Below are 12,721 nucleotides of genomic sequence, written 5' to 3' on the forward strand. Positions count from 1 at the left end.
TGTGGAGCAGGAGAGATGGCTCAGTGGTTTAGAGCACTATTTTGCTCTTTCAGAGGACCCACGTTCAGTTCCCAGCATCCACATGGTGGCTCACAACCATCTGTAACTCCAGTTCCATGTGACATTCTCTTCTGAGGTCCAATGCATAGGCATGCTTGTGGTATACTACAGGCATGCAGACAAAATGCTCATACATATGAAACTAAAGAAAAAGAGAATGGTAATGATCTGGAGATCAGAGAACAACATTTAGAGAGTAGGGGTTTTCCTCACTGTCATGGTTTGTATATTCTTGACCAGGGAGTGGCACTATTTGGAGGTGTGGCCTTGTTGGAATAGGTGTGACCTGGTTGGAGTAGGTGTGTCACTGTGGGTGTGGGCATAAGATCCTTACCCTAGTTGCCTGGAAGTCAATCTTCTACTAGCAGCCTTTGGATGAAGATGTAGAACTCTCAGCTCTGCCTGCACCATGCCTGCCTGGATGCTGCCATGTTCCCACCTTGATGATACTGGACTGAACCTCTGAACCTGTAAGCCAGCCCCAATTAAATGTTGTTTTTAAAAGACTTGCCTTGGTCATGGTGTCTGTTCACAGCAGTAAAACCCTAACTAATACACTCACCTTGCTTGTTTTCTTTGTTTTGGGGACAAGATCACACTGTCCTGGCTTCTGCTTCCCACTTTGCTGTCTGAGTGTTCTTGCTGGGATTACACATGTAAATGGGCCACATCTGGCTTGAACATGGGTCCTGAGGATCAAATTTAGGGTGTCAGGGTTGAGTGCTAGTATCTGCTGAGCCATCTCACTGGCCTGGTTTTCTAAATTCTTAAAAACAAACAAAAACAAAACCCAAAGAGCACGGTGAGCTTTAGTGGCACACACCTTTAGTCTGAGCACTTGGGAGGAAGGTGTGGGTAGATCTCTTCTATGTGTTGGAGGCCAGCCTGGTCAACAGAGTGAGACCATGCCTTAAAAAACAAAGCAAAACAAAACAAAAAGCTAGAAACATAAAAACATTATAAGGATTTAATTGCCCACTTCCCGCCTTTGGGAACATTTAGGTAGTTTCCAATCTTTTCCCATTACAAATAATACTATAATTTGTCTAATCTGTGTTCTGCATATGTTGGCATTTATAAAGTAAAAATTCCTAGAAGTCCAATTATCAGTGTACGAGCAGATTAATCTGTCTTGACCTTAGTAAATATTAGCTAAGTGTTCTCTATAGCAATTGTACTAGCTTAGCTTCATTGGCAAAATATAAAGTGTCTAGCTCTTCACCTGGTAGGATCACAGTGTGTTATGATGTGCATACACACATGGGAACCCAAGATCTCACACATCAGATTAGCTTTTTATTTCTGTGCTCCAGCTCCAGCCTTGTCCAGTGTTGTTTGTTGTTTCGTTTTGATTTAATCCTTGCCAGTCAGGTAGGTTAAAACTGAAAGGCATCTGGGCCTATCATCTCAGGAGTTCAAGGTCATCCTCTGGGCATATGAAGTTCCAGTCCAGCCTGCACTACGAGAAACCCTGCAAGTGTTAATTAGTAACCCACAAAATATTAGCAACACAAAACAACAATAAGAAAACACCACAGAAAAGCAACCTTTCATTGACTGTTCCTGTGAGTGAGATTGAACAGTTTATTATGCTTTTAGTTGTGGTATATGCTCTTATATTGCTTGGCTTTTAGTTGTTTTCTTTTTTAAAGATTTACTTATTTATTTTATGTCTATGAGTTCACTGTAGCTGTACAGATTGTTGTGAGCCTTCATGTGGTTGCTGGGAATTGAATTTAGGACCTCTGCTCCCTCTGGCCCTGCTTGCTCCGGTCCAAAGATTTATTTATTACTATTATAAATAAGTACACTGTAGCTGTCTTTAGATACACCAGAAGAAGGCATCAGATCTCATTAGGGATGGTTGTGAGCCACCATGTGGTTGCTGGGATTTGAACTCAGGACCTCTGGAAGAGCAGTCAGTGCTCTTAACTGCTGAGCCTTCTCTCCATCCCTTAGTTGGTCTTTCTATTCAATTTATTTTTCTCGTTTTTAAAAAAGATTTATTTGCTCCTGGGTGGTGATGGCACACGTCTTTAATCCCAGTTCTTGGGAGGCTGAGGCAGGCAGGCAGATCTCTGTAAATTCTAGGCCAGTCTGGTCTACAGAGTGAGTCCTAGGACAACCAGGGTTGCACAGAGAAACCCTACCTTGAAAAACAAAAAACAAAAAACAACACGTGTATTTGTGTGCTGGGGAGAGGGTCACATATGGAGGTCAGAGGACAGTTTGTAGGAGCAGATTCTGTCCTTCCACTATGTGGGTCCGGGGTATGGAACCCAGGTTGTCCAGGCTAGCAGGAAGTGCCTATAACTTCTATTAACTTTTTAACTTGAAAAAGGTGGGGGGGTTGTTTGTTTTTATTTTATTTTTTATTTTCACTTTATTTATTTGTTTGTTTGCTTGCTTGTTTGTTTTTTCCAGACAAGGTTTCTCCATGTAGCCCTTATTGTCCTAGAACTTACTCCATAGCCCTGGCTGGCCTCAATCTCACAGAGATCTGCCGGGCACCAGAGTCCTGTACCACCACCACCCGGCTTCTTAGAGAAGACTTGAGTGCTACTTATTCTTGTGTTCTAGGCAGTTTCATGAAATATTCCCTTACTTAGGAAGATTTAGGTAGTTTCCAATTTTGAAACTATTATGTAGCTCATCAGACTGTTCACTGACTTCCTTATCTCTGTTCTTGGCCCCTGCCTTTAGTGATGCTAAAATTGTGGATGGAGGAGGCCAGATGTGCCCCGTGTTTCTTGCCAGCACTAAACATCTACTTCAGTGATTTCAGACCTCCTTGCCTCCTGTTCATCCAGGAAGGGCATTCGAGCTGAGTTCTAGAACTCAGTGGATATGGAAGAAATGACAGGCACGGAGACCCTTGGGCCAGGCTCACTTTTTTGTTTTTGTTTTTGTTTGTTTGTTTGTTTGTTTGTTTTCGAGACAGGGTTTCTCTGTGTATCCCTGGCTGTCCTGGAACTCCCTCTGTAGACCAGGCTGGCCTCGAACTCAGAAATCTGCCTGCCTCTGCCAGTGCACCACCATGCCAGGCTTCAGGCTCACTTCTTAATTTGGAAGGACTTGGGCCTGCTGGTATGAACAAATGAGTAGTTTCACTCATTCCTTCCTTCCTTCATTCTTTTCATCAGTCACCTTTTGCCTAGTATTGAATACACAGGTCCTGAACACACAGCTGTGTTGCACCTTCCTTGTTAACAGAGGTACCCTTTGTTCCCAGCTGAGCTTGACTGCTCCCCAGCCCTGCATGTACCTGCTGGTTCAGTGCTGCATGTCCACGGGGCAGCCATGGCCTAGTAAGACCCTGCACCTTTCCTTGCCTACTGCCTGTATCCAACCCGGCCAGTCTCTTCATCTTGATAAATATCCTTCAGGCCAAAACAGCATGTGCTACAGAGTTCACCTCCTAAGTTACTACATCCCTTGCAATTACTTATTTCTCATGTTTGAGATGTCTTCTCACTAGAATGTCAGCACCATAAGGACAGAGATTGGGGGTCTCCCTCCCCCTTTTCTTTCCTCCCCTTCTTCTTCTTCCCACCCCTACCACCACCCCTTGTTTAAAAAAAACCAAAAAAACCTTCATTCTTGGCTAAAAATATGAGAAATAGGAAATAAAGCTGGGCTTGGTAGCATGCTTCTAATCCCAGCAAGTCAGAAGCAGAAGCGGAGGCAGAGGCAGGAGGATCTCTAAGAATTTGAGGCCAGCCTGGACTATACATTGAGTTATAGGACAGCCAGGACTAAATAGACTCTCTCACTATGTAGACCAGAATGGCTGGTAACTCACAGAGATCAATTTTCCTGTCTCCCTGGCCTGGAATTAAAGGCATGTACTACTGTATTAGGCTTCATGGCTGGCCTTTTAGTACATGCCAATTTCCCTGTAAAATAAGTAAACCTGTCTCTACCATTACTTTATCTGTCTGTCTGTCTATATCTGTATCTATCTACTTGCCTATCTATCTATTGTCTACTTATTACAATGAACTTGAAGGCTTTATTGTGCAGCAGGGAGGACTACACTTTTCCTGCCCACCCTCAAATTCTACCACTGCTTACTTTTTGTTTTGTTGAGACAGGGCTTCTCTGTTTAGCCTTAGCTGTTCCCTATAGACCAGACTGGCATAAAATTCACAGAGATTCATCTGCCCTAGTCTGAGTGCTAGGGTTAAAGGTGTGTACCACTGCAACTTGGCTAAAAGTGATTTTTTTTTAAATTATTTTTATTATGTGTATGGGTGTTTTACCCACATGCTTATCTGTGTACCATGAGAGAGCTTGGTGCCTGCAGAAGCCAGATGAGAGCATCAGACCTCTTGGAAGTGGAGTTACAGTTAGTAATTCCATTTGCTTCCATGTGGATGCTAGGTATCAAACCCAGGTCCTCTAGAAGAACAGTAAGTACTTCTGATCACTGAGCTATCTCTCCAGCCTCTGCCACTACTTTAGCGAACGCCTTTAATCCCAGCACTCGGGAGGCAGAGGCAGGTGGATTTCTGAGTTCGAGGCCAGCCTGGTCTACAAAATGAGTTCCAGGACAGCCAGGGCTATACAGAGAAACCCTGTCTCGAAAAACCAAAATAAATAAATAAATAAGGGCTGGAGATATGGCTCAGTGGTTAAGAGCACAGACTGCTCTTCCGAAGGTCCTGAATTCAAATCCCAGCAACCACACGGTGGCTCACAACCATCCGTAATGAGATCTGACGCCCTCTTCTGGCGCATCTGAAGACAGCTACAGTGTACTTAGATATAATAATAAATAAATAAATCTTTAAAAAAAAAACAACAAAACCAATAGATAAATAAATAAAATAAAACTTGTTGACTATAGATGTATTTTTAATGTTTAATGTACATGTATGTGTCTCTGTGAGTCTGTGTCTGAGGAGGTCAGAAGATAGCATCAAATCTCCTGGAACTGGAGTTACAGGCAACTGTGCACCTCTGAATATGGGTACAAGGAAGCAGACTCCAGGACTCTGGAAGAGCCATACGTGCTTTAACCACTGAGCCATCCCTCTGGCCCCTCTACTACTATTAGTGACCAGCAGACTGAACGGAGCCATGTGAGAAGAGTGGCAGCAGAGAGCCAGAAGCCAAAAGGCCAGAGGAGAGAGGGAACCAAGAGTGGCTGCCAAGAGCAAAGAGGCCAAGAGGCCAGCTCAGCCAAAGTTGTACAGGAATCAGAGGAGCTGGGGGAAGGAAAGCCTAGCTCAGTTACTGGGCTGGAGAGTTTAGGGTAACAGGTAGGGTTTGACAGCTAGGAAGACCCTGTAACAGGTAGGCTGGTGGCCAGTGTCCACCTTGATCTGTTAATAGGCATCTCAGCCTTTTGTCATGGGGTTGAGACCTAACAATTAGCACTGGACAAAAATCTCTTTTTTTAAAAAAATATTTATTTATTTTATGTATATGAGCACACTGTCACTGACATACCAGAAGAGGGCATCAGATCACAATTACAGATGGTTGAGAACCACTGTGTGGTCCCTGGGAATTGAACTCAGGACATCTGGAAGAGCAGTCAGTGCTCTTAACCCCTGAGCCATCTCTCCAGCCCCAAAAATCTCTCTCTCTCTCTCTCTTTTTGTTTTTTTGTTTTTTTTTTTTGTTTTTGTTTTTGTTTTTCAAGACAGGGTTTCTCTGTGTAGTCCTGGCTGTCCTGGAACTCACTCTGTAGATGAGGCTGGCCTTGAACTCAGAAATCCACCTTCCCCTGCCTCCCAAGTGTTGCGATTAAAGTCATGCACCACCACTGCCCAGCTCCAAAATCTCATTCTTACACTGGGCATGCCTGTACTCTCAGTACTCAATAGACAGAGGCATGGTCTTGCTGTGTTGCCTGAGCTGGTCTGGGATACACAGGCCTACCTTAAGCTCCTGAGAGCTGGGGCTACAGGAGACTGCCACCATGTCAGGCTTCTTTTTATGTCTTTGATGTCATGAAGATATTCTCCTGAGAACTGCCTGTTTTCACTTTTATTTTTTTCCTGTTGAGTTTTGTCCTGTGTCCCGCAAATTATTTTTATTTTATTTTATTTTTTTAAATCCCCATGGCTGGGCATGGTGATGCATGGCTTTAATTCTGAGTACTTGGGAGGCAGAGGTAGGCTGATCTCTAATGTGTTTAAGGCCAACTTTGTCTACAGAGTGAGTTCTAGGAATGTCGTCAGAGCTACACAGAAAAACCCTGTCTCAAAAACAAACAACAACACAACCATGTGTCTGTAGGTCTGTCTGCCAAAGTCTCCGATTCCTTGGAGTTACAGGTGGTCATAAGCCACCAACATAGGTAATCAAATTCAGGCCCTAGCAGGAAGGAAGCCATCTTTCTACCTTCCACAGGTTCTCTTTCTTTTATCTAAAACTCATACATTCTGATTTCTGTTTGTTACATTTAATTATTTTGCCCACATAGTATATTTGTATAACAGGGGCAGACAGGAGCAGAGGCAGGTGGTGCCCTCCAGTGGTACTGTTCTCATTCTGGCCTTCTGCAAGGCCTCATTTGTACAAACATTACAGGCCTGTGACAGCCTTGGAAGAAATGATACTTTAGCTATTTGTTATGGCTGGCATTACAGCTTCCAGGCAAGCCTTAACTGCATAGATTGCTCAGTCCTTGACAGTATAGGGTGTTATAGCTCTATAGGTCTAGCAAATCCAGACTCCTTATTAGCCCTTGACCCTGGCCAGAGCTCTTGGCTCTGGACATTTGTCTCCAAAGACTTCACTACTCTCTGGAACTCTTCTAGCAAGAAGTGCCTGCAGTCTCTCCTCTGGCACTGTACAGCCTTTTCTTTTCCTTTGCTCTTGGACCCTCCACTGCTGTCTCTCTGTGGTTACTACCTGTCTTAGTTAGGGTTTTACTGCTGTGAACAGACACCATGGCCAAGGAGAGTCTTATAAAAAAATAACATTTAATTGGGACTGGATTACAGGTTCAGAGGTTCAGTCCATTATCATCAAGGTGGGAGCATGGCAGCAGCCAGGCAGGCATGGCCCAGACATGCATGGCACAGTCAGAGCTGAAAGTTCTACGTCTTCATCCATCCTTCTACTAGTGGAAGACTGACTTCCAGGCAACTAAGGTGAGGCTCTTAAACCCATACCCACAGTGACACACCTATTCCAACAAGGCCACACCTCCAAATGGTGCCACTCCCTGGTCCAAGAATATACAAACCATCACATTCCACTCCCTGGCCCCCATAGACTTGTTCAAACACATGAGTCTGGTGGAGGGGGGCTATACTTAAACATAGCATAATGCAAAATGCATTTACTCCAACTTTCAAAGTCCTCATAGTCTATAACAGTCTCAACAATGTTAAAAGTCCAAAGTTCAAGGTCTTTCTGAGATTAATTCCCAAAGAAAGACAGGAAACCAGCTGGGCAAACTCCAAACTCTGCATCTCCATGACTGATGTCAAAGCAGTCTTCAGATCTCCACTCCTTTTTCATCTTTCTTGACTGCAACAAACTGCTTTCTCCCAGGCTGGTTCCACTCCCTGTTAGCAGCTTTCCTCAGCATGTATCCCATGGCTCTGGCATCTTTAACATCTTTGAGTCTCCAAGACAATATCAATGTTACAGCTTCTTGTTTCAGTGTCTGGGATCCATACTTGATCTTTTGGGCTCCTCCTAAGGGCTGGCATCACTTCTCCAGCTCTGCCCTCTGTAGCACTCTAAGCTCAGGTTGATCCACTCCACTATGGCTGCTGTTCTTGGTGATCATCCTATGGTACTGACATCTCCAATACACTGGGGTGTTCCACTCCAACTAGGCTTTACCAATAGCCTCTCATAGGCTCTCTTCGTGGTGCCAAGCCTCAAATCCTTTGCATGACCCCTTCAGTCCTGGGCCATCAACTACAGCTGAGGTTACACTTTCTCCAATGGCCTTCCATGACCTCTCACAACTGGGGTGTTGCTGTGATAGGCCTGACCATGCTTTTATTTGAAAGAATGTGTATTTTGGGACTTTGGATTTGGAAAGCAGTGGAATGCTTTAAATGGGGCTTAATGGATCACCCTAGTAGGAATATGGAAGACTTTGTTGCTGGGAGTAATTTGAACTGTGTTGACCTGGCCCAAGAGATTTCAAAGGAGAAGAATTTCAGAATGTGGCATAAAGACTGTTTCTGTGGTATTTTGGTGAAGAATGTGGCTGCTTTTTGCCCTTGTCCGAAAAGTCTGCCTGAGGCTAAGGTGAAGAGACTCAGATTAATTGCATTGACAAAGGAAGTTTCAAAACAGTCCAGCAGAGCTGGGCATGGTGGCGCATGCCTTTAATTCCAGCACTCAGGAGGCAGAGGCAGGTAAATTTCTGAGTTCGAGGCCAGCCTGGTCTACAAAGTGAGTTCCAGGACAGCCAGGGTTATACAGAGAAACCCTGTCTCGAAAAAAAAAAAAAACAAAAAAAAAAAAAGAAAGAAAAAAGAAAAAAAGGCCAGCATTTCAGTTTCATGCATTTAGTCCACTACTGTCACGGCAAGAAGCCTGGTGGGATGTGGACAGAGATAGTGCTGAACAGGTAGCTGAGATCTGCAGGCTGAGGAAGAGATACACTGGACCTGGCTGGAGCATTTGAAACCCCAAAGCCCACGCCCAGTGATACACTTCCTCCAATGAGGTCACACCTACTTGAATAAGGCCACACCTCCTAATCCTTGTCAAGTAGCACATATGAATGACCAAACATTCAAATCTATGAACCCATAGGGGCCATTTTTTTTTTTTTTTCCCGAGACAGGGTTTCTCTGTATAGCCCTGGCTGTCCTGGAACTCACTTTGTAGACCAGGCTGGCCTTGAACTCAGAAATCTACCTGCCTCTGCCTCCCGAGTGCTGGGATTAAAGATGTGTGCCACCACACCTGGTTTATAGGGGCCATTCTTATTGAAACCACTTCAGGGGTTTAGAGCTGTACTGCTCCTGCAGAAAGGACCCAAGTATAGTTTTTAAACAAAATCTCAATTGTTCAGTTTTACCAATGAAGACTTGGGAGTCCAATGCTGGAGTGAAAGCCTGCAAGCTCAGAGAGGCCGAGAAAATGCCCAGTTATCTGACCTTCCTCCTCAGCCAACTCCCAGAAGGAATATCCTTCTCTCCTGATGTCTCAAGAAACCTTCCCCAGTTGGATGTCCCTCCCTTCTACTTTCTATCCTTTATTTAAAAATTATTATTTATTTATTTTATGTATGTGAGTACAGTGCACTGTCTCCAGACACCCAAGAAGAGGGCATCAGATCTCATTACAGATGGTTGTGAACCATCATGTGGGTGCTGGGAATTGAACTCAGAACCTCTGGAAGAGCAGTCGGTGCTCTTAACCTCTGAGCCATCTCTACAGCTCCATATCCTTCTTGACTCCCTCTTATTCTCTATAGTTTTTTCTTAATAATCCTATGTTCACTTCCTGTCAACTGGTTGCTTGTTCCAACTCTCATCCTATGGTTGACTTCATTTAATCCTGTTTACAATATTCAAGCAGAAAGCTCTTGGATTGGGCTGGTGAGATGGCTCAGCGGGTAAGAGCACTGTCTGCTCTTCCAAAGGTCCTGAGTTCAAATCCCAGCAACCACATGGTGGCTCACAACCATCCGTAATGAGATCTGATGCCCTCTTCTGGTGTGTCTGAAGACAGCTACAGTGTACTTACATATAATAAATAAATAAATCTTTAAAAAAAAAAAGAAAGCTCTTGGATTAAAGGTGTGTGCTAAGGCTGAGCCAAACCTCAACTAAAAACAGTTTTTCCAGTAAATAACACAATCTCTGGGTTCACACCGTGATCAAAAATTCTGCAACACCCAAGTTTGATTTTTAGCACCTCTGTTGTGTGCTCACGATCACCTGTAGCTCCAGCTCCAGAGACTCTGCAGGCCCCTGCACTCACAGGTACACATCTACCCAATGTACCTAACTAAAAATTAATCTTAAAGCCAGCTGCTGGTGGTGCATACCTTTAATCTCAGCTCTTGGAAGGCAGAAGCAGGTGGGTCTTTGTGAGTTCAAGGCCTGTCAGAGTGAGTTCCGCGACAGCCAGCTTTACACAGAGAAACACTGTTTTGAAAAAAAAAACCAAACAAACAGCCTTAAGAAAGGAAAGAAATTGACCGATTTGCTGTCTTGGGACCTATTGCCATGCCCCACCCTGCTTAGAAGGGCCAGGAGACCTCTTTAGCAATGATGGGATGCAACCCATTCCTGGCATTGGAGGGTTTATTGGTGGCCTAAGGGGTCTAGGTTAGTTGGAACACCCTCTCTCTGTCTTAGTCAGTCTTCTATTGCTGTGAAGAAAGACAATGACAAAGGCAACACTTAGAGAAGAAAGCATTGATTGGGGGATTTCTTACAGTTTCAGAGGTTTAATCCATTATCAGCATGGCAGGTAGCATTGGCACTCAGCACTGGAGGGGTAACTGAGAGCTACATCCTGATGTGCAGGCCAAGATAGAGATAGATGGATGGAGGGAGTGAGATGGACAGGGAGAGGAGAGGGGAGAAAAAACAGAAAGTCTCCAAAAAGCCCAGTCCCACACTCCTGACATCTGTCCCAAACCCTGTCACTTGAAGTCATCAGCCCCCACCCCAGCATAAGCCAAGCATGTGACAGACAGATCATTTTCTTTCCTTTCTTTTTCTTTCTTTCTTTTTCTTTTTTCTTTTCTTCGAAACAGGGTTTCTCTGTATAGCCCTGGCTGTCCTGGAACTCACTCTGTAGACCAGGCTGGCCTCGAACTCAGAAATCTGCCTGTCTCTGCCTCCCAAGTGCTGGGATTAAAGGCGTGCGCCACCACTGCCCGGCGCAACAGCTCATTTTCTTTCTTTCTTTCTTTCGTTCGTTCGTTCTTTCTTTCTTTCTTTCTTTCTTTTTTTTTTTTTTTAAAGATTTATTTATTTATTATATGTAAGTACATTGTAGCTGTCTTCAGACACTCCAGAAGAGGGAGTCAGATCTTGTTACGGATGGTTGTGAGCCACCATGTGGTTGTTGGGATTTGAACTCTGGACCTTCGGAAGAGCAGTTGGGTGCTCTAACCCACTGAGCCATCTCACCAGCCCAACAGCTCATTTTCTTTTGCTTACAATTTACTAAAAAAAACTTCACTATCATAGTCTGCCCTCAGTATTTTCAGCTCTTGTCCCCTGAGGTCGGTGAACTTGCCTGGGAGCCCATCCAGATAAACTTGCCTTTTTTTTTTTTCCTTTAACTCGACTGGAATTGGCTTATTTTTTCAACATAGAAAACATATTAACTATCTCATGAAGTGGAAACTTTTTTTTAAAAGAATTATTTATTTAGTATACAGTGTAGTACACTGTACTGTCTTTAGACACACCAGAAGAGGGCATCAGATCTCATTACAGATGGTTGTGAGCCACCATGTGGTTGCTGGGAATTGAACTCAGGACCATCTGGAAGGGGAGTCAGTGCTCTTAACCACTGAGCCATCTCTCCAGCCCATGAAGTGGAAACTTAAGGGTCGGTTGGATGGTGTTTTGCTGGGACAAACACGTGAAGGAACGTTTTATTAAAGTGGACACAGGTGTGAAAGGCTAAGACAGACTCTCGAAAAAAACATTTTGCTGAAGCAGACGCTGGAGAGAGGATGTTCTGCTAAAGCAAGCATGTGAAAGAACATATGATGAAGGATTCTTTGCTAACAACATGCATTTACTGGTCTGACTTACACTGCATAGTTGAGGTGCATTTGTGGGGCTCCACAGAGAGAGAAAAAAACTTCAGGTAGCATGCTGCAGTTACTTGCTAATTCCTTGGACTCGGGCTGTTTGGCAGAGTCAGCTAAGACAGGTGCACTTGCTGAGGCCAGACCCATGGAGGACACATGATGTTTGGAGGGTATACATAGGACTCGATGGACAGTGACGGAGGCTGAGCTAGGCTTACGTATAGAGCTAGCTATGCAATGCTTGTGAGTCTCCCTCCTGCTGACTGAGTCGAGGCTGAGGCCTGGCTGTCTCTGTTAGACCATGTCACTGATGTTGCTGACCTGACTCTATGGAACTGGACTGCTGCTGTATCCCTGTATCCGTGAAGTGTTTGTGAGTGGATCGAGCTGCACCTGCTGACCTGTGAACTGAGCTGCCGATTTCCAGACAACATAGACAGGAATTGCTCCAAAGAACCTTTCTAAACAGGTCCATTCACCCTCTCTCTTCCATATCCTTTCTTTCCCACTACCTTTGGTGGGTGCTGGGCTACAAGGAAGGTTAAAGCATTTAAGAACCACTATTAAAAATAATTTTGAAAAAAATTAAAGTTACAATCTCACATGATTTTAGAAAGTTTACTCAAGCTTCTAATTTTTATTTAGTATCTAAACTGTGTTTCATTGTGCCTTTTATACATGTATGAAATGCAACATATATCATTGTACCTAACTCATATTTGCTTCTTTTCTATTACCCACTTTTTTGTTTTTTTCTGAGACAGAGTTTCCCTGTGTTGCCCTGGTTGTCTTAGAACTGGCTCTGTAGACCAGGTTGGCCTCTAAATCACAGGAATACACTTGTCTCTGCCTCCTGAGTGCTGGGATTAAAGGCATGTGCCAGCACCTTGCTCCTTTTTTAAAAAGAAATGTTTATTTTATATATAAAATGTGTTATCTCACACA

The sequence above is a fragment of the Mus musculus genome, chromosome 2 (assembly GCF_000001635.26).
Source record: "Mus musculus strain C57BL/6J chromosome 2, GRCm38.p6 C57BL/6J".
Classification (NCBI taxonomy): Eukaryota; Metazoa; Chordata; class Mammalia; order Rodentia; family Muridae; genus Mus; species Mus musculus.